The 19,757-nt window shown below is 34.2% G+C and overlaps 1 protein-coding gene across 10 annotated transcripts in view; it reads left to right on the forward strand.

Annotated features, from left to right (window-relative positions):
* The window catches only part of RALYL (RALY RNA binding protein like), a 711,504-nt gene that overhangs the window by 202,446 nt on the left and 489,301 nt on the right, over positions 1 to 19,757 (forward strand). For 3 of the 10 annotated variants that reach the window (XM_034668250.1, XM_034668252.1, XM_034668251.1), the window contains exon 2: positions 7,467 to 7,610. The exons of the other annotated variants lie outside the window; for them this stretch is intronic. The gene's annotated coding sequence lies outside the window, so the exon portion shown is untranslated. The remainder of the gene's footprint in view (positions 1 to 7,466; positions 7,611 to 19,757) is intronic. 10 annotated transcript variants of the gene reach the window in all.

A 19,757-nucleotide genomic window follows, 5' to 3' on the forward strand; every position in this document is an offset into this window, starting at 1 on the left:
TCTATAGAATTCTAACTTCGAATAGAATCCTTTCCTGATTCACTGTAGCCTCACTTTCTTTCAACTTTTAAATAAGAAAATGCTGAAAAATGGCCAATGAAGAATTGCTTAATATAGTACAATAGTTATTCTTTTTCTGTCAATGTTCAGAGGGAAAGAACATCTGGATAAATCTCAGGGATGTTTGAGGAATTTTAGAAACTGCCCTCTGAGTCAGGTTAATTTATTAATGCTCAGTTTGTGAAAACATCATTAGAAATGTTTAGTCCTTTTTGTATAGATTATATTTGTAGAGAGAATTTATTGAAGAGATTTACATATAAAATTATGAGTGAAAAACAAAAATATTAAAAGTAGCTACAGCTATTTTACATGGTCTGATATCTTTGCACTTAGTGATGTGTAGCACACATCAGACACTTAAAAATACATTTCTGTATATGAGATTCTTAAAAAATGGGAAACTATAGTGAGAGAAAGAAAGCTGATCAGTAATTGCATGAGGGGAAGAGGCTTGACTGCAAAGGGACGCAAGGAAACTTTTTCAGGAGTTGAAAATGCTCTATATCTTGATTGTGATGGTGGGTACGTGAATATTTTCCACATCCCAAATTTACCAAATAGTATAATTATAGTGGGCAAATCTTTTGTATCTACATTATATTTCAGTAAACCCGAGGGAGTGAAGGAGAAAAAAAATCTTTATTATTGAATTTAGACTGTTCCACTTTTATTATTTTTTTTCTGCAAAGTGAATAGGACTGTGGTATAGTCTTCTTAAATTATGTTCTACATGGAATAATAAAGTCCTAAGTTTCAAATTATCTTAAAGACCGTTTAGTGTAACCCTTCCTTCAGTCACTCTTCACTCTTCATTCACTCTTCACTTAGTTGCTTGTTGCTGGATACACGAAGTCAAATAAGGCATAATCCTTGCCTTGGGGATGTGTATTAGTTCTTATCTATTACTGTGTAACAAATTGCCCCCAAATTTACTGACTTAAAGCAACACACATTTATCAAACCACAGTTTCCGTGGGTCAGAAATCCAGACACGGCTCACTTGCGTCTTTTGTTTCAGGATGTCTTACAAGGCTGAAATCACAATGTCAACCAGACCTGGGATTTCTTATCTGAAAGCTCAGCTGGTCAGAGGTCTGCCTCCAAACCCACTAATGCTGTTGTTGGCAGAATGCAGTACACTGAGTGCTGTTCACCTTGGCCTCAGTTACCAGCTGGCTGTTGGTGGGAAACTGCTCTCGGTTCTTTGGCAACAGATGCTTTCCAATATGACCCCTTCATCAATGAGTGTAGACTGAGAAGACAATAGAGTCAGCTCCGAAAGTCAAGTCACAACCTTTTATAACTCAAACACGGAAATGGCATGCCTTCAACATGGTCGCATACCCTTGGTTAGAAAGTGACTCATTGTAATGTAGGCAGGTATCATTATCATCATCATGGTGCATACATGATCAAGTTGCTGTGAAATTTAAGCACAGTAATGAATGGAAAGTTCTGAGTGTGGTATCTGGCAAATAGTAGGCATTCAATAGAAGTTATTTATATTTTGTTATTATCCTTGTACAGATCTCATTCCTGACCTAAAATCTATATCTCTGAAACCTTTTCCTTGTTGAGCTTAGTTGAAAACTTGGGGCTTACTAATCAAGTTGTATTCACTTCCAAATGCTAACCCTGCCTTTAATTTACATCAAAAGACAATGCATGTGCTGCCTTCAAATTCTCCCCTCTCCTGCACATTCCAGGCTTCTCTGTTTCCAGAAATGTTCCCTGTATAACATGATTGCAAGCCTCCCAAGCATCTCTTCTTGACACACTTGTTCGATTGTAACTCATCACACAAAACTAAAAAACATATAACAAGTCAGTCATCAGAAGGAAAAGTTTTCCAATGGGAGGATGATCCATAACTAGTATTCCTACCTCAAGTTAATTCATAAGCAATCCTGATCTAGGACCTAATCTGGATCCCTAGGACAAGCTCAAACATGTTTCACACAACTCACCGAGTTTGTAAGTAGTTCGTACATTTTTTGCAAAAATTAATATCAAAGCACAAGAGAAGTATTTTAATTGATAAATAACCAATCTGCATACAACAAAGCAATAATTAAATAAAAGGAATATATTTACAACTAAAAAAATACATTTACTTCTAAAACTGTTGAATCAACTTCTAAGTTAAGACAAGATCATATTAAGAATTGAATATTTATTTATTTTAGAAGCAAGAGCATTTTAGCAAGTGACCTATAAATTAAGGTCAATATTTTTAAATATAATATTATATGTCAATTGTGCTTCAATAAAAAAATTTAAAAAAAGATTAATACACTTAAACTTACATCCCTGAGAAAAAATGTATGAAGTAACATTCTTGCAGTAATATTTAGTTTTTAAGTATTTCACCATTGATATTTCTCATTCTAGGAATTTTTATTTCATAATCAATTTCAAAAAGGGAAGAGAATGCATTTAAATAAAATAATTTATCCTCATATGAATGTTCTCTATTATTAGATTCTATCTCAGGAGCCAACATGTATTTTTAACTTCTTTGATGTTTATAAGGAATATTGGTGATAATGTTAATATTTCTAATGTGTTAAATGTTATTTAACAGAAAAATAATAAAATATCATTTATTTGAATTTCTGTTGTAATGTAAGGGAAGTATAAGTGCTGGTGATGAATTATTTCATTTACAGGTTATATTGAAGATTTTTTAGAGCTAATTATATTGGCATTTCTTCTTACAAAAAGAAAGCAAGTATAAATATTTGGCTATAGGAATCCTCAAGTAGCTTCACATTCCAAGTTATTGAAAATAACTCCACTCCAAAAATTTATTAATAAAATACATAGGAAATTATATTTTTAAATGTTTTTATTCTAACTTTTTATTGGAAATGCAATAGTTGGTGCAGTGGAATAAAATGTGTCAACAAACACAGAAACAAAGAATGCACAAAGCTTAATTTCCAAGGTATGCATGTGTCTGTGTGTGTGTGTATATTTATACATATAAATATATATATATATCAAACACATTTTAAAATCATTAAATACTAGTATCCCAATAGAGAAAAGTGGGCTTATGATAACAGTCTAAAAGGATATGCATTAAATGTGGATAGTGGTTATCTATGGGCTATGATTTTTATTTTCTTCTTTATATCATCAATGTTTCTGAATGCTTTGCCAGAAACATTTATTACTTTAACAAGCAGGACAATGTTGATTTTTCCATTAAAAATATATTTTGTGCTAAATCTGTGAACCAAATTAAGAATGAGCTTAGTTTCATTATGTTTCTTAAGGAGAATAATTAGAAAATGCTATGACTTTTAAAAAATAGTACTTTCTATTTCTTTGTGAACTTGTAAGAATTGTTCACTTATGGAAAAATATATTTAGATCTACTTTTATCTTTTTGTGGAAATCCTTTGCATGTGCACATAATGGTGAATTATCAAAGAAAGTATATTTTGTTACTAAGTCATTAAAATTCAAAGTCAAACATTTATAGATTTATCTCCAGTAAATAAGCATCATATTTATATCTGGTAAGGATTACATTATAGCATTTGATAAACATGCATACTTATATAACTATAAAAAAATCTGAGCAAGCTGTTAAATGCTTTTGTTTGATGACACATTTTATTCAAAAGGTAAGAAATACCTTTCTTTGCAGAGGGGAATGAATTACAATTCAACTTCAGGGGTTGCTTTTAGACTTGTATTAATATTCAGCAGTGATAGAGGTGAGATTTTAACTCTATGTACCTTGATTATGTTTTTGCTAAATCACCTGACTTATGTTAAGTGAAATACATAAAGGAGCCATGAGGTACCAAAACTGTGTTCCTGTGCTTTGCTTTCAATTTCAATTTCATGCCTATTTTGGTGAAACTGTGAAAGTAAGTAGAGTTAAATAGTATTAAAACCACCATTAGATCATTTGTAAGCTATCATTTTCAAGAAGACCATTTATGAATATCGTTGTACTACTTAAAATATACTTAAAACTGTTCAATAATTATAGAATATCCATGTCATTTATATTTATTTATTTATTTATTCATTCATCCATCCATTCATTCTTCCTTTTACATGGATTAAACTATACCTGAAATTATTCAGTTTTGTGTGATGACTTCTTTTAAAAAATACTATCATGTATTTGAAATAAGGCATGTCTAAAAAAGCATTTATGTGGATTTTAGAAAAAACATTTTTGAAGATTTTATTGCTAAGTCATCTCTACACCCAGCGTGGGGCTTGAACTCACAACCCCAAGATCAAGAGTCACATGCTCTACCAACTGAGCTAGCCAGACACCCCTAGTTCTTAGAAATTGATTGAAGGTCCAGTCTGCATTTAATATTTCAACCAGCAATGTTATTTTGCTTTAAAATTCTGGAAAAATAAAGTTGATTTTTGCCTTTTAACATATAGCCATCTGAAATAGTTTCATTCATTCACTCATTCATTTATTAATTGAATATAATTCAGTAAACACTAAAAAGAACTTATCTGTGTTCTAGGTTCTGGGTATCCAAGCACTTGCAGACCAGAAGGGGAAATAATGGAATGATAGACAGATACCCGCACGTGCGCACACACACACACACACACAGAATGAAAATTGCTTTGATATAGATATTTTGATCTTACCTATATTTGGAATGCCCAGTTCTCTCTCTCTCTCTTTTTTAATTGAAACATAATTGAACCACAGTGTTAGGTTAGTTTCAGGTATAAGTAGTGATTCAACAACTCTATACCTTATGCTATCTCAGCACAAGCCACCATACGACACTATTACAGTACCACTGACTGCATTCCGTATGCTGTACCTTTCATCCTAGTCACACATTCATTCCATTACTGGAAACCTGTATCCCCCACTCCTTTTCACCCATTTTGCCCATTCCCCCACCCGCCTCCCCTCTGGCAACTACTTATTTATTCTCTGTATTTATTTATAGGTCTGTCTTATTTTGTTCTGTTTTTTAAAGTCCACATATAAGTGAAATCGTATGGTATTTGTCTTTCTCTGTCTGCCTTATTTAACTTAGCATGATACTCTCTAGGTCCATCCATCTTTGCTGAAAATGGCAAGATCTCATTCTTTTTTATGACTGATATTTCATTGTGTCTATATACCACATCTTCTTTATCAGTTTATCTGTGGATGGACATTAAGGTTGCTTTCTTATTTTGGCTATTGTAGGTAATGTGATGCAATAAACAAACATGAGGGTGCATATATCTTTTAGAATTAGTGTTTTAATTATTTAGTACTTAGTAGTGGAATTACTGAATCATATGGTACTTCTATTTTTAACTTTTTGAAGAACCTCCGTACTGTTTTTCACAGTGGGTTGCCAATATACATTCCTACCAGCAGGGCACAAGGGTTTCCTTTTCTCCACATCTTGTCTTTTTGATACTTCCAAGTCTGACTGGTTTAAGGTGATATCTCACTGAGGTTTTGGTTTGCATCCATTATTCTTAATTAACAGAGAGTAGCAACTCAGAAATTTACATATACTGATTATATGTATTTTTAAAGTTTGTCAGTAAGCTTTTTAGAGTTTTATGAAACATGGTTTTAGAAAATATTACTTTGAAAAAAAAATGGTCCTGTTAAAATTACTGAGATTGTCTTCTGTTCTTGTTTATAATCAAGCCATATGGGGCCAATTATCTAATATGTTAATTTATTTCCATTAAGCATTTACCTTGTTACAACCTCATTGCAGACAGAATAATGGCCCCCTAAAGAAGTCTGCCTCCTAATCCCCAGCACCCATGAATAGGTTACTTTACATGGCAAGGAGACTTTGCTGATGTGATTAAGTTAAGGATCTTGAAATGGAAGATAATCCTGGATTATCCAGTTTGTCCCAGTGTAATCACAGGGTTCTTTTAAGAGGGAAGGGAGAAGATCAAAGGTGGAAGAAGACAGAAGGGAGAAGCAGAGGTTGGAATGATATGCTTTGAAAATGGAGGAAGGGGCTCCAGCCAGGGAATGAGGACAGCCTCACCAGGGTGACAAGGCAATGCAAGGAATTTTCCTCAGAGCCTCTGGAGGGAATGCAGCACTGTCTATACATTAATTTTAGCCCCCTTAAGATTTAATTTTGGCTTTTGACCCCCAGAATTGTACAGAATAAATTTGTTTTTTTAAAGATTTTATTTATTTATTTGAGAGAGAGAGAGAGAATGCATGCATGGGGGGAGAGGAGCAGAGAGATGGAGAAGCAGACTCTCCACTAAGCCGGAAGCCTGACTTGGGTCTCCATCCCAGGACTCAGAGATCATAACCTGAGCTGAAGGCAGATGCTTAACTGACTGAGCCACTCAGGCGCCCCTAAATTTGTATTGTTTTAAGTTACCAAGTTTGTGAGGATTTGTTATAGCTGCAACAGGAGACTAATACAAACCTACGTAGCAATAACTCTTCAAATGGCCTCTTTTTTTTAATTTAATAAAAATCCTAGCTTCATTCACCAGATGCATCACTGAAGAGATGCTTATTTATTAGCAAAATGTGAAACCTTTTATTATTTCCAGGGAATCATTAAGTAGGATAGCTGCTAACTCTACCCATCAAGCCAAATAAATCTTCAAGGGTGGCAAAGCCACATAGAACCAGGTGTTGGTGTCACCTTGGCCCGAGCCGCTACAGCTCTTTTTAACTGAGACTCCAGATACTACTGGAATTTTACGAAACCACATAAAAATAAAACATCTGAATGTGAATACTTTCAATGCTTCCTTGACTGTCACACATTCAAAAAGAGCCTCTCCTGGTAATAATCTGTGTGGTGCTGTTAGTATATCATTTGCAGACAAACAGAAAGCTGAACCCTTTATTGCTCCTCCTGTTTTCCGGGAGTATTCCGTAATAGAGTGACCGATACTCTGTTTTATAGGGTGAGGAGAAAAGCTGTAATAACTTCTATGCCATTATTTTTGCAACTCGAGAGTTCATTAAAACTCTCTTTGGCTTTCTTCACTGCCATCTTTCTTCTTCCTTATGAATTATTCAAGGCAGATTTCCGTTGAGGTAAATAGTTTGATTTGAAGTTTTTTTGTATCTGGATTTAGATGCAACAAGAAGTGTTAAATGCTCAGAATTTTAAGTGTACAGAATGGCACAGACTCAGCTATTAAGATGGAAGACATTTGCTGTTAGCGCTCTGGGGCTGCTGTTTGCGACTTCAGCGTGGTACTATTTGTCATTCTGAAGTAGGTAGGCTTATGATGCCTGTAGTATAAATCAGACTTTACAGAATGCTTGGTCCCCAAGCACTTTGAACATTCTAATTCACTTCTCAGTTTACAGAACATTTTTTGATTTTACAAGGTAAAGTTTCCTTTTTTTATTTAACCTTGCCAATGCATTATTAATCTCTATTATTTTTCAGGTATTATATACCAAACAACAAAAAAACATTAGCCTGCATGTTTCTCTTGGATAAAATGAGGTTGTAAGTTTTGAGTTCTTCTTTCAACAAATAATGTGAAAGCTAAGAGGACCTAGGAAACATTTCATTTTTATATAACTCAAGGTAAGCCTGATTTCTTCTTTCATAGTAGTCATCTCTTCCTTGGGATTCTGTGTCTTAGTTTTAATTTTTAATCACTTAGCTCATGGAGTTTACATACCTGAAAAACCAATATATGGAACACATGGCTACAAACTACATTGCTTTGGAACTAATGGGCAGAATTGGTTGAGTGCAATGTAGCACATTTAAAAACCAATGCAAGGAAATCTTATTATAGTTCTGTCATCTGCTAAAATTCACTTCCCTAATGTCAGTTTCTGTTAAAGCAGTCTACATAAAATTATGTTCGTGAAATTATGCCCACGTGGCACAGCGTTTTATTCACATGCTCTGCTCTCACACGATTTTTTTAGCAGCAGGAATTCCATTTACTAAAGAATGGTAAGAACTAATATTTAATAATTACTATGTGCTAGAGTGTGTGCTAGGTACTTGGCACGCGTCGTCTACATGAATGCTCACAATAACTCTGTGATACGGTTTCTGTAGCATCCCATCTTACAGCTAGAAAGTTGCTTGCAGAGCACAGTTTTGAATCGGTCTGTCTGATGTCAAGGTCCATGCTCTTAAGTACTCTGCCAGTGATTACAAATTCAAACATGTGCAAGAACAGAGATTTATGAAGTTACCTAGTATAATGAATGAATTTAAATTCATTTACATTTAAACTGTATACTGGACAACATATACATATTTGTAGACTGTACTCAGCTTTCAGCGTCTGGTTTTAAACTCTGCACAAAGCCACCCTGCTTTCAAAAGCATTAATTTATATGTGTAATTATTCCTTTATTCATTTCAATTTTATTCAGGTTTTATCAGAGACTGTAAGTGTGCAGAGGACAGAACTACATTATCATACTACCCTTGCGTGCCAAATAGCTACTAGTTAACCCAGTCATGTGGTCTGTCTGGTGTCAGGATAGAAGGAAGGAACTTCCTACCTGACCCTGGGGGAGATACTGAAATCAGAAGAAAGTTCAGACTCAAAAGCCAAAGGAAAAGTCGAGTTCTGAGGAGGTCACATAAATTGAGGGGGCTAGAAGAATGTATTAAGATCTAGCCTACAGCACTCATGGTCTTATGGCCATGAATATGAGAGTGATGGCAGCTGCTGAAGGGAGCTGAGGCAATACTTCGAAACCAGCTTCGTATTTGGTCCATGATTGTACCAGCCATATTGTAAGGCAGACGTGGGTCATTTTTAAGGGATGTGGGATGAGGTGTGTATCGATATTACACATAAAAACTTAGAGATAAACAAGGTGTTTAAATCCTGTAAGAAAAAGCTATGGAAGAGCAATGGAGGTGCCATTGGTTTCTTTTAAGTTCCCTTAAAGGATTTTCATTGTTCAGATGTCAACTATCAGAGAAAGGTAGGGAAATATTTGCTATCTGTTTGATTGTTTAAGGAAATATATTTTCAAGAATTAATAACATTCTTCTGGTTGTAATTAAGCTATCCCTTTTCAAAAATCAGTAATAGCTCCTCATTTTAGTTATAGCAGACATCCCTTAATTTGATAAGTTATTTAAATTCTTTGGTCTTTAGTTTCCATGAAACTGGGTGCGTGATTTTTAAACCTTTTTTTCAGTGGATGTGCTGATAAAACATGAAACTTGAAAATCACTGAGATTCTGTGCTTAATCAGAACCCTGTCATCTCTAAAATTCAACAAGTCAGCAATCAGTTATGACAAGGTCCTTTATTATTTGGTAACCCTTTCTGCTATAATGCACTTAATGCCAGCCTGCCCTTCCTTCCTTCCTCCCTTCCTTGCTTCTGTTTTACTACCTTCTATTGGAAAAGGAATTTTACATAGTTCTTGATTCAGTGGTTGGATATGGGGAAGGCTTACTCACCACTAGGGGGCATTTGAAAACATAAGAGGGAATTTTGGGTTTTCTCTAACTAAAAGAATACAGGAGACCTTGTTACTAGCATTTAGTAGCTAGAGGCCAGGGATATTGTTAACCATCTTGTTGTAGATGGAAAAAAATTCTCGTGTAAAAGGTCAGTAGCACCCTTTTTGAGAAATACTGTAATGGATCGTGTCCTTGAAGTTTGAAAAATCCTGTAGTAAAACTAATTTCTTTTCTGATAAGGATTTTCATTCCTTTAATTTTAATTTCAGTATAGTTAACATGCAGTAGGATTTTCGGTCTTGTTTTTTTGCTCATGCTCTTTCTGCCTCGAGCACCTTTCCCAATTACCACATTGAAATCCTGTTTGTTTTTTAAGGCTTAGCTCAGATCTCCTCTCCTTTATGAAGTCACTTTTGTAAACTTCTCACTTTAAACTCAGAGATCTTCCCACTTCTTGATGGCCTTTATGTAATCTCTCTCTTGAACACAAGCTTGAATAATCTCCAAAGCCATAGGCAACTAGAGAAAAATTTTGCTCGCTTTTCCATTTCTGCTTTCCGTATCAGGTTTGGCAAAGGGCCTTGAAAATAGTCAGAGATAAGGCTTTTGTTTTGTTTTATTTATATTAAAGTGATGCTTTTATAGAGAAATAGACAATAAATAATGAAATAAGAATGATTTATCCTCACCCACAAAAACATCACCACGATAAACATGCGAAGCCTGAGATTCAACCTAACTTTTTATTCATTTATGATTAATTCACTTTAGGAGCTCCATTAAAAGTGGACTATGAAACCTGTTCTTTACTATCCTTTCTTGTTGGATGTGTCTTGAATCATGATTAAATATCAGTATACAGACTAACCAATGGTAACAAAGATTTTTCTAGAAATAAAGGTAGCTTTCAGGGCTTCTCTAAAAAATTAAATTAAATTTAAATATATGATCGGCTGTCTCTCAGTTGCCTGAAACAAGATCACATATCATTGGCCCACTGTCCTAGTTCAAATACATTGAAGGAATCAACACCATCCCGTAGCCTGATGATATTTGCTTTAAGGAACAGGAAGTACTTAACTCCTGCTAGACATTGGTAGTAAATGTAGCTGTTGCCAGTATCATTTCTGGGACTTATTTCTGGAACCTATATGAACTTTGAGATCTCAAAAGATTCCTGTTTCCTTTAGGCTATAGTTTTAAAAATGGCTTTTGATTTTAAAGTTTTAATAAGAGAATAGAATTGTTTCTTTGCATATACTAGTCTATTGTTGTAGAATATTATTTGAAACCATGATATTGATGAGACTATTGTAAATTTTAAGGTAGTTGATCCACGTGTGTTTTCATTCTTGTTGGGTAATGGTGATAAGCTAGAAAAACGATGCAAAAGAATTACAGATTTTTACTAAATATGAAGGAAACAAGATGATTCCATGCCATTTAGGACCTAAAAGACAAGGGGGAAAATATGAAATGTTCAGTTAGCTTTATCATCTGTTTTATTCTGAATTTGGGCCACAGTGAATTGTTAAGTAAGGACTATCAGATATATGTTCATGTATCTTTAGAACATTGGTTTTTCTGCATTCTTAAATGGCTACACAAATAGTGTCAGTGTTGAATAGCTGAATTAACAGTTCTGGAATTCTCTATGTCTATCTAAGTGTTATGTGTGTATGTGTATCTACGTGCTTATTATTCCTTTTTTCCAGTTAGAGTATGAATTTCTAGGATTTAGGAAATCCAGTTGTATTTCCTCTGTGACCTTGTGTAGTATACCCATTCTGAAAATCACTTTGGCATCATGAAGTCCTGGGGGGTAGGGGGGTGATAGAGGTGGGGATGATGAAGAAAATAAATGAAAAAAAAATCCCCTTACCTTTTTCTTGGTATACTAAGTAATATTTGGGAATATAATATTAGGTAAATATATTCAAATATATTCTGGATCAGAAAGTGCTGGGTAAGTGGAAAATAAGAGATGGCACTTCTGGGCATTTTCTTTTGATATAATATCACCGTTTTGAATAAACCAGTTACACAAACATGCACATACAACCTCTTACCCAGGACATCAAAACTGAATACTTAAATTAAGTTAATCAGGAAGCATTTCAACTATCATGAGCCTAAGAGTCTAAGGCATGTTGAAATAAATAAAATACCAGTGCTTTCTAGAAGCATTATAGACCTCATGCATTCAGTATTTGCTGGGATTTGTCCTCTGTGGCATTGAAAGGAGATGACGGGTGATTATACTGTCAAAGCTTCTAGTTCTCAAATATAATCTTCAAAGGAGTGCTGGGGCAGACATAGAATAATTTTAATAGACTTTGGAAGACTTTGGAACATCCAAAAACAGAGAAGAAAACTTGCACAATAACACAGGAACATTGCCAGTATTGTTCGTTCCTTCTCTCTCCCTCTCTCTCTCTCTGTAGACACACATATATGCTTCCGTGTATGAATAGTTAATAGAAAAAAAATCATCCTCTTCTACAATATTAGTTGCATATTCTTTTCCTTGAATGTTATTAAGATACATTTCAAACTTTATTTTATTCTTTGTTTTAAGTTTCAAAAGCTTCCTCCAACACATTCCTTAAAAAAAAAAACTTTATTGGGATAGAATTCACATATACAGTTCACTTACTTAAAATATTTAATTCTGGGATACCTGTGTGGCTCAGTCGGCTAATCGGTAGACTCTTGATTTTCTCGACTTCGGCTCAGGTCGTGATCTCAGGGTCCTGGGATCGAGCCCTACTCACATCAGGCTCCTCACTCAGTGGGGAACCTGCTTGAGGATTCTTTCTCCCTCTCCCTCTGCCCCTTCTCATTTTCTCTGTCTCTTTCTAATAAGTAAATCTTTAAAAAAAAATAAATTAATAAAATACAATATATAATTTCATGTTTTTAGTATTTCACAGAGTTGTACATTTATCACTATAATCAAATTTAGGTCATTTTCATTACTCTAAAAAGAAATTCTGCACCCTTTATAGTGTTCCCCAACCATACCCACCCCCCATCTGTCTTCACCCCAAACTATTCTATAATCTTTCTTTATAGAGTTGTCTTTTCTAGACAGTTCATAAAAATGGAGTCATCTAATATGTTATTCTTTGTGACTGGCTTTTTTGCTTAACATAATGTTTTAAGGTTCATCCATGTTGTAGCCTGTATCAGAGCTTCATTTCTCTTTATCGCTGAGCACTATTAAATAATATGGCTATATTATTACATTTTATTTATCCACTAATCAATTGATGGATGTCTGGATTGTTTTCCTCTTCAGGCCATTATTTATAATGCTGCTGTAAACATTTGTATATATGGGTTTTCGTGTGCACATGTTTTTATTAGTTGGGGGTATATTTAGAAGTGGAGTTGCTGGATAGCATGGTAACTCTGTTTAGCTTTTTGAAGGAATTTCCAGACTGTTTTTCAATGAGTATGCAACATTTTACATTTTCACTGGCAGTATATGAGGGTTCCAATTTCTCCATATCGTTAGTAATACTTGTTACTATCTTTTTTATTATAGTCGTCCTAGTAGGTATCTCATTGTGGCTATAATTTGCATCTCCCTGATGGTTAATGATGTTGAGCATCTTCTTATGTTTATTGGCCATTTATATATCTTCTCTGGAGAAATGTTTATTTAGAAACTTTGGCCATTAAAAAAAATGATTTTGATAAAATATATATATAAAATTAAATTTACCACCTTAACCATCTTTAAGTATACACATCAGTAGCATTAAGTATATTTACCTTGCTTTACCACAGATCTCCAAAACTTTTTGTCTTACAAAACTGAAACTCTATCTTCATTCAGTAGCAACTGATTTCTCCCACTTGCAGGTCTGGTCTTTGGTAACCACCATTCCACTTCCTGTTTCTATGAATATGACTACTTTAGATACCTCATCCAAGTGGTATTCATCAGTATTTGTCTTTTTTGTGACTGGCTTTTTTCACTTGGCGAAATATCCTAAGGTTCATCTTGGTTGTAGCATGTCATGGTACGTCCTTCCCTTTTAAGACAGAATGGTACATCATGTGTTTTTACCACCTTGTTTTAGCCATTCATCTGCTGATGAACATCTGGTTTGCTTCCATTTCTTGGCTATTATGAATAGTGCTTCTTTGAACATGGGTATGCAATGTCTGCTCAAGACCTTATTTTCAGTTCATTTGAATTTATACCCAAAAGTGGGATTTCTAAATCCTATGGTAGCTCTATTTTTAATTTTTGAGGACCACCATACTGTTTCCTATAGCAGTTGTGCCATTTTAAAATCCCACCAACAGTGGGCAAGCGTTCCTTTTGGTCATTTATCTGTTTGTTATTAAGTTATAATAGTTTTTAATGTATCTCCAGCACATTTCTAAATGAAACCAATACATAGACTGATATAGTATTTAGCAATCACTGTGTGTAAAAGTTCTAGAACTAAAATATAAGCTTCGTGGCCTTGGGTAAACTATGTAATCTATTTCTCCTTTTCCTTTTCCATAGAATTGAGATGATAACACATACAGCATTGGTTTTGTTTGAAGGTGAAATCAGGCACTGCATGAATGGCATGCAAAAGAACACCTGACAAATGATAAATGCTCAGTACTTGTTAGTTATTATAATTACTAAATGTTGTTCTTTCAGATATGTATATTAGACTGGTGTTACAACATGATCTCTGTGGTACATGTACGCATCTACTTGTATATTTTCAGTGGTAAATTCCTTTAGTGGTTTCTGTTCTCATTGTTAGCATAGTAAATTTTATTATGATAAATTTATTTATTTATATTATTTTTTATGATAAATTTCAGACATTCAAAAGTAGAAATAATGATTGAAGGAATCCTATAACTATCACCCAGATTCAACAGTGATCACCAGAGGCAAACAGTGTTAGGATAAATAATTTGCAGAGGTAATGAAAATATCTTGAATAAAGACCGAACAATTTTAGTGTCTCATGCATTTTTACATACCTCTAATTAACTTTCCTATGTCTCTGTCACACACACACACACACACACGCACACACACACATTACATATATATGCTTATATTGTTCTATCTTTAGCTACAAGAGCAGGGGAGAAACAGTTCTCTGAACGTAGAATCAACTTTTAATGGAAAATGAAATTTTAAAGTAGAAATTTTTTAAAAAGACTTCAATTTCCCTATATATAGATATATAGAATGTAAAAGATATATATATATATCTTTTTAAAGTTTGTTCACTTTGTGAAACTGATGCTATCAATAAAATATTTTGATACCTCTTTCATTATAAGAATCACAGTAATAATGTTAGATATGCATACTGATGGAGAAATTATTCCTGGTAAATAAATTGTCCAAGACAAAGGACAAAATGTAAATAAAATATATCCAGGGCAGTGTCCAGAGACCATTCCTAACCATTACAACATATCTCAAAATATTTTACAATCATTAGCCTAACAATCCAGGAATAAGAAAGCTATGAAATATTGCCTTATTTGTAAAGAAAGTGTGTTATGTATTTATCATTTTAATTATACCTGTAATGATAATTGCTTTAAATCACCCAAATATATGTACCGGCACACAATAATAGAAAGTTCTTTCTTAGGGCACTTGGGTGGCTCAGTAGGTTGAGCATCAGACTCTTGGTTTCAGCTCAGGTCATGATCTCAGACAACTGGGATCAGCCTGCATGGGGCTCTGCACTCAGAGTGGAGTCTGCTTGTCCCTGTCCCTGCCCCTCTGCTCCTTCCCTTGCTCATGCTTGTGCTTTCTCTCTTTCTCAAATAAATAAAATCAGAAAGAAAGAAAGAAAGAAAGAAAGAAAGAAAGAAAGAAAGAAAGAAGAAAGAAAAAGAAAAAGAAAGAAAGTTCTTTCTTGTTCATTCTGTTAGCATGGGATGGGTAAACAAATGTCCAGGGCATCTCTGCTCCATTCAGGAACTCAGGCAGGTTGAGCCTCTTCCATCTTCATCAACTGGCTTTTTGACAGGAATTGGTTTGCTGCAGGTCTGTAATGCATAATCCACCTCACTGGGGGGATCCTCCAAAAGAAAGAATGATGAACAAGTCAAATTTCCTGTAAGCAAGCTGATTAGTGGCCAGCCTCCTAGAAAACACTATATTGATGATATTTACCATCACAGGAATTTCTTTAATCTATGAAGTGTTCCTGATCTGACTAAAATTGCATGAAAATCTATATTTTCATGGAGCATGCCTCACTGGAAAATGTCACATGAACTACATTTTAGTTGAAGCACAAAATGGAAGCTTCTTGATGAAAGCTGTCTTTTATATAAGTGATGACTGCAATTATCTCTTTAAATGATAAATCTGGGCAAGAGTGAGTCCTAGTGTGGTCCTAGACCCTGCCTTGCTTTGCCTTTTATAATTACTGGTATTCTGGAAATTATTAGTAAAACTTGACATTGGATAAGATTTGTGATTTATTTTAGTCTGATTTGACAGTCCAAGGCTTGCGAAGTTAACCTGGTAGGTATGAGAGGGCGTTTCTAATCCAGCTAGTGTAAAGGGAAAAAAGCTCATAAGTCCACTCATGAAGGAATTGTATGGAACTGGCTTGGGAATGATATACAGTACTTCCTCTGGCATTTCAGAGGACTCAAACCATGAGGCACCACACTCAATTGCAAGAAATAGAAAAAAATGTAGTCCAGCTATGTACCCAGAAAAAAAAAAAAAAGGAGACTATGGATTTGGTGAGTTTGTTAAAACTCATTCTAGAAAAATGACTGAAATATTTTGTACATCTTTCTTTAGAATAATCATAGATTATAGCTCATAGTCATTCCTATGGACTAGACACATCATCACATTTAATCTTCTCCACAGCTATGAGTTAGAGACCCATCTTGACACTTTATTGATGTGGATTCTGAGTCTTAATGATGTTATATACATTACCTAAGGGCACAGAGCCAATTTATCTGACAGAACCAAGACATGGACATAATCTGGTTCTTTTCAAAGTATTTGTAGCCATCAGTCAAGAATTCTCAGAGTAAGAATTTCATGTAGGTAGAGTTGCCAGACAAAATAGAGGACACCCACGCTATATTTGGGACATACATGTGCTAAGAACTTGTTCAGTGTTCATCTGAAATTTAAATTTAAGTGGACGTCATATATTTTTATTTGCTAAAGCTAGCAACCCTACATGTAACATTACTATGTAGAAAAAAAAAGAGAAGCTATTAAGTCATGCATTAAACTTTTCTATTAATATTTGGAATAATGTCACCTTTGAATGTTTAGCATAGTGATATAATTAACTATAGGCATCCTCACATGGAAATAGTAGCAGCATAATTCCATATCGATTTATGGGGGAAAAATGTAGGTTTGACTTCCCTAAGGAAATATATGATTAGGATTAAAAGCCATGTCTACCCATCACTAGAGCATGCATAATCTTGCATAAAATATCTTCACTAGCAAATATTTTAATATTGGAAATTGTATTAAATGTATATCAAGGCAGATTTTTGTATTTGAGTTTACTCATGTATAATATGCATTACTTTATCCATTATTTGAATTTTATACTAGGTACTAAAGGATAAATAAGTGAAAGCTAACACTACTAATACATCTCTGATTCTTTACAAGGTGAATAATTTATTATCTAAACTGGATAGTATTGAGAAGAAAGGATGCTTTTAATAATTACTCCAGGACAACAGATGAAACATGGGATAGTTTCAAGCAAACTGAGATGAATAGTCACTCCAGTGGGCCACCTTATTTTTGGGATCACAGAATGTTAAAGGAAGAGAGCTGTCATAGACCTCATTTAATATAATCTTGTATTACAGACTAAGAAATCTAAAGCCCAGTGAAAATAAACAGTATTTTCTATAGATTAATGATTCTTACTCAAGTTGATGGCTTTATTATTTATTTATTTATTTATTTATTTATTTATTTATTTATTTATTTATTTTTAAGTAGGCTCCACATCTAACATGGAGCTCAGTGTGGGGCTTGAACTCACAACCCTGAGATTAAGACCTGAGCTGAGATCAAGTGCCAGATGCTTAACCAACTGAGCCACCCAGGTGACCTGACAGCACTTTTTAAAAAGGAGTGACTTATATGACTCTTGTCCCCTCATTTACTTCCCCTGTGTTGTACCTAAGATTATCATCTTCTGCAATATTCACTTCAGCTAAGGCTGTAAAGGCCAGAATTTAATCTTAACACACTAACAGCTGGTGTCTGTATTCATTTTTTTTAGCCTTAGATCACGTCTTCTGAACCTATTAAGAATTAAGTGTGTGTTCACTGAAGTTTCATCGTACAGTCCAGACTCTCTCTTTTATATTCTAATGACTCTGTAATGTTATAGAACAAATGGTGTGCGGTTCTTTGACTGTGGAGCTGAACCGAGAAATGGCCAAGCCACAGAATCTCAGAATCTTCCACTAATATGGTCTCTGGAAAGCATAAGAGCAAAAACACACCTCTTCTGATATTTTTGGAGGTAGTTACATATTATTTTTATGTGAAATTACTGATTATTCCTTCAGTGTCAGACATAGGTTTTTAATTGTTATACAGGAAAAAAAATGCTCTAATAATTCATTTGCTCCCAAATTTACGTGTTCTCATTTGTTCTCAATAACGTAAAAGAGAGGCAGTATTAAATGATATTAAGAATCTGTACTCTAGGACACCTGGGGGGACTCAGTCAGTTAAGCGTCAGACTCTTGGTTTTGACTCAGCTCACAATCTCCGGGCCGTGCAAACCCTGCATGGGCTCCACGGTAAGTGTGAAATCTGCTTGAGATTCTCTCTCTCCCTCTCCTTCTGCCCACCCCTCAAATAAATAAATAAATAAATCTTTAAGAAAAAAGAAGCATCTATATTTTCTAATTAGACTGCTGGGGTTAAAATCCTAATGCTAACACTCCCTAGCTTATGAAACATGGAATAGTTAGTGGGTTCCTAACCTCTACTCCTTAGCATCTCATCTGTAAAATAGGATTTATAATATTGACTGCCTAATTTTCTTTGAATAAGTAAGTGATTTTAATGTTTTAATATGAAATACTTAGAAGAGTGTTCTATCTTCTATTAAGCACACAATAAATAAGCTCTTATCATTATATTATTTATTTTCAATGAAATAGAGCCTTCTTTTCATTGCCCTGTTATTTGGGTTTCTTTTCCTTTCTTTCTTTCTTTTTTTTTTTTTATTTGTTTCTTTTAGAGAGAGAGAGAATGCACGTGCGGGGTAGGAGGGAAGAGGGAGAGAATTTTCAAGCAGACTCCCCGCAGAGAAAGAAGCCAAACAGTAAGCAGATCTCACAACTTAGAGATCATGACCTGAGCCCAAACTCAATAGTCTGGTGCTCAACCGACCGAGCCACGCGAGCTCCCTGGTTTCTTTTTTTTAAGCTTGAACTTGTAAGCAATAAGCCAGTTAAAAGAGCAAAACATTATTATTTACACTACGTGTTTTTTTATTAATTTTTGAGATCAAATTCTAAAATGGAATGACCCCTTGAACATACTGCAGTGGTATTATGTTAACTTCTTGAGTATTTGATAGATAAGTTAAAAAAAAAGATTTAGTAAGAGTCATTTCCTATGTTTGAGAAAAGTTCATCTGTTTTATCATTGTCTTCTTGTTAAGCCTCAAAGAAAACATTATGCAAATATTTAAGTTGGAATTTTAAAGTGTATATTATAAAGAATGAAGTAGGAGAATGCTGTTATTTTCTGGTTGAATTCCCAGCTTATGATATACATACAAAATGAGAAGGGAAGTAAATTCTAGGAGAATCTTGTTTCTGTAAGTTACAGCTTTTTTACTGAAAGTGAAAGATACTTTTTTTTTCAAAAACATCCAAGATTAATAAATGATCTTATTCTAGATTTAGAAAGTAAGATAACACTTTTTCCTTAAAATTTGCTTAAAAATGAAATAAACACCATATGGATGGGCATTGGCAATATTCAGATTTTTTTCCAAAGACATATCTTCTTTGCAGAATGAGCAAATCAAATATTTTATCAATGACTTTTCCCCATGCTCTTGTCACTAAGAATACTCACTCCAGCATCTGTGTTTTTCACTCCCATGCCCAAAATGCAGAGCATGATTAGAAAAAATAACCTCTTGCTGGTGGGGTCCACTACTCAACAAAGTTTCAGATCGGCGATCAGCCGGTGTTTCACAGTCTTTTTCTTCTTTCCTTTCATTTTTTAATTTTTTCTATTTTTCA

The sequence above is a fragment of the Ailuropoda melanoleuca genome, chromosome 9 (assembly GCF_002007445.2).
Source record: "Ailuropoda melanoleuca isolate Jingjing chromosome 9, ASM200744v2, whole genome shotgun sequence".
In the NCBI taxonomy this organism is placed as follows: Eukaryota; Metazoa; Chordata; class Mammalia; order Carnivora; family Ursidae; genus Ailuropoda; species Ailuropoda melanoleuca.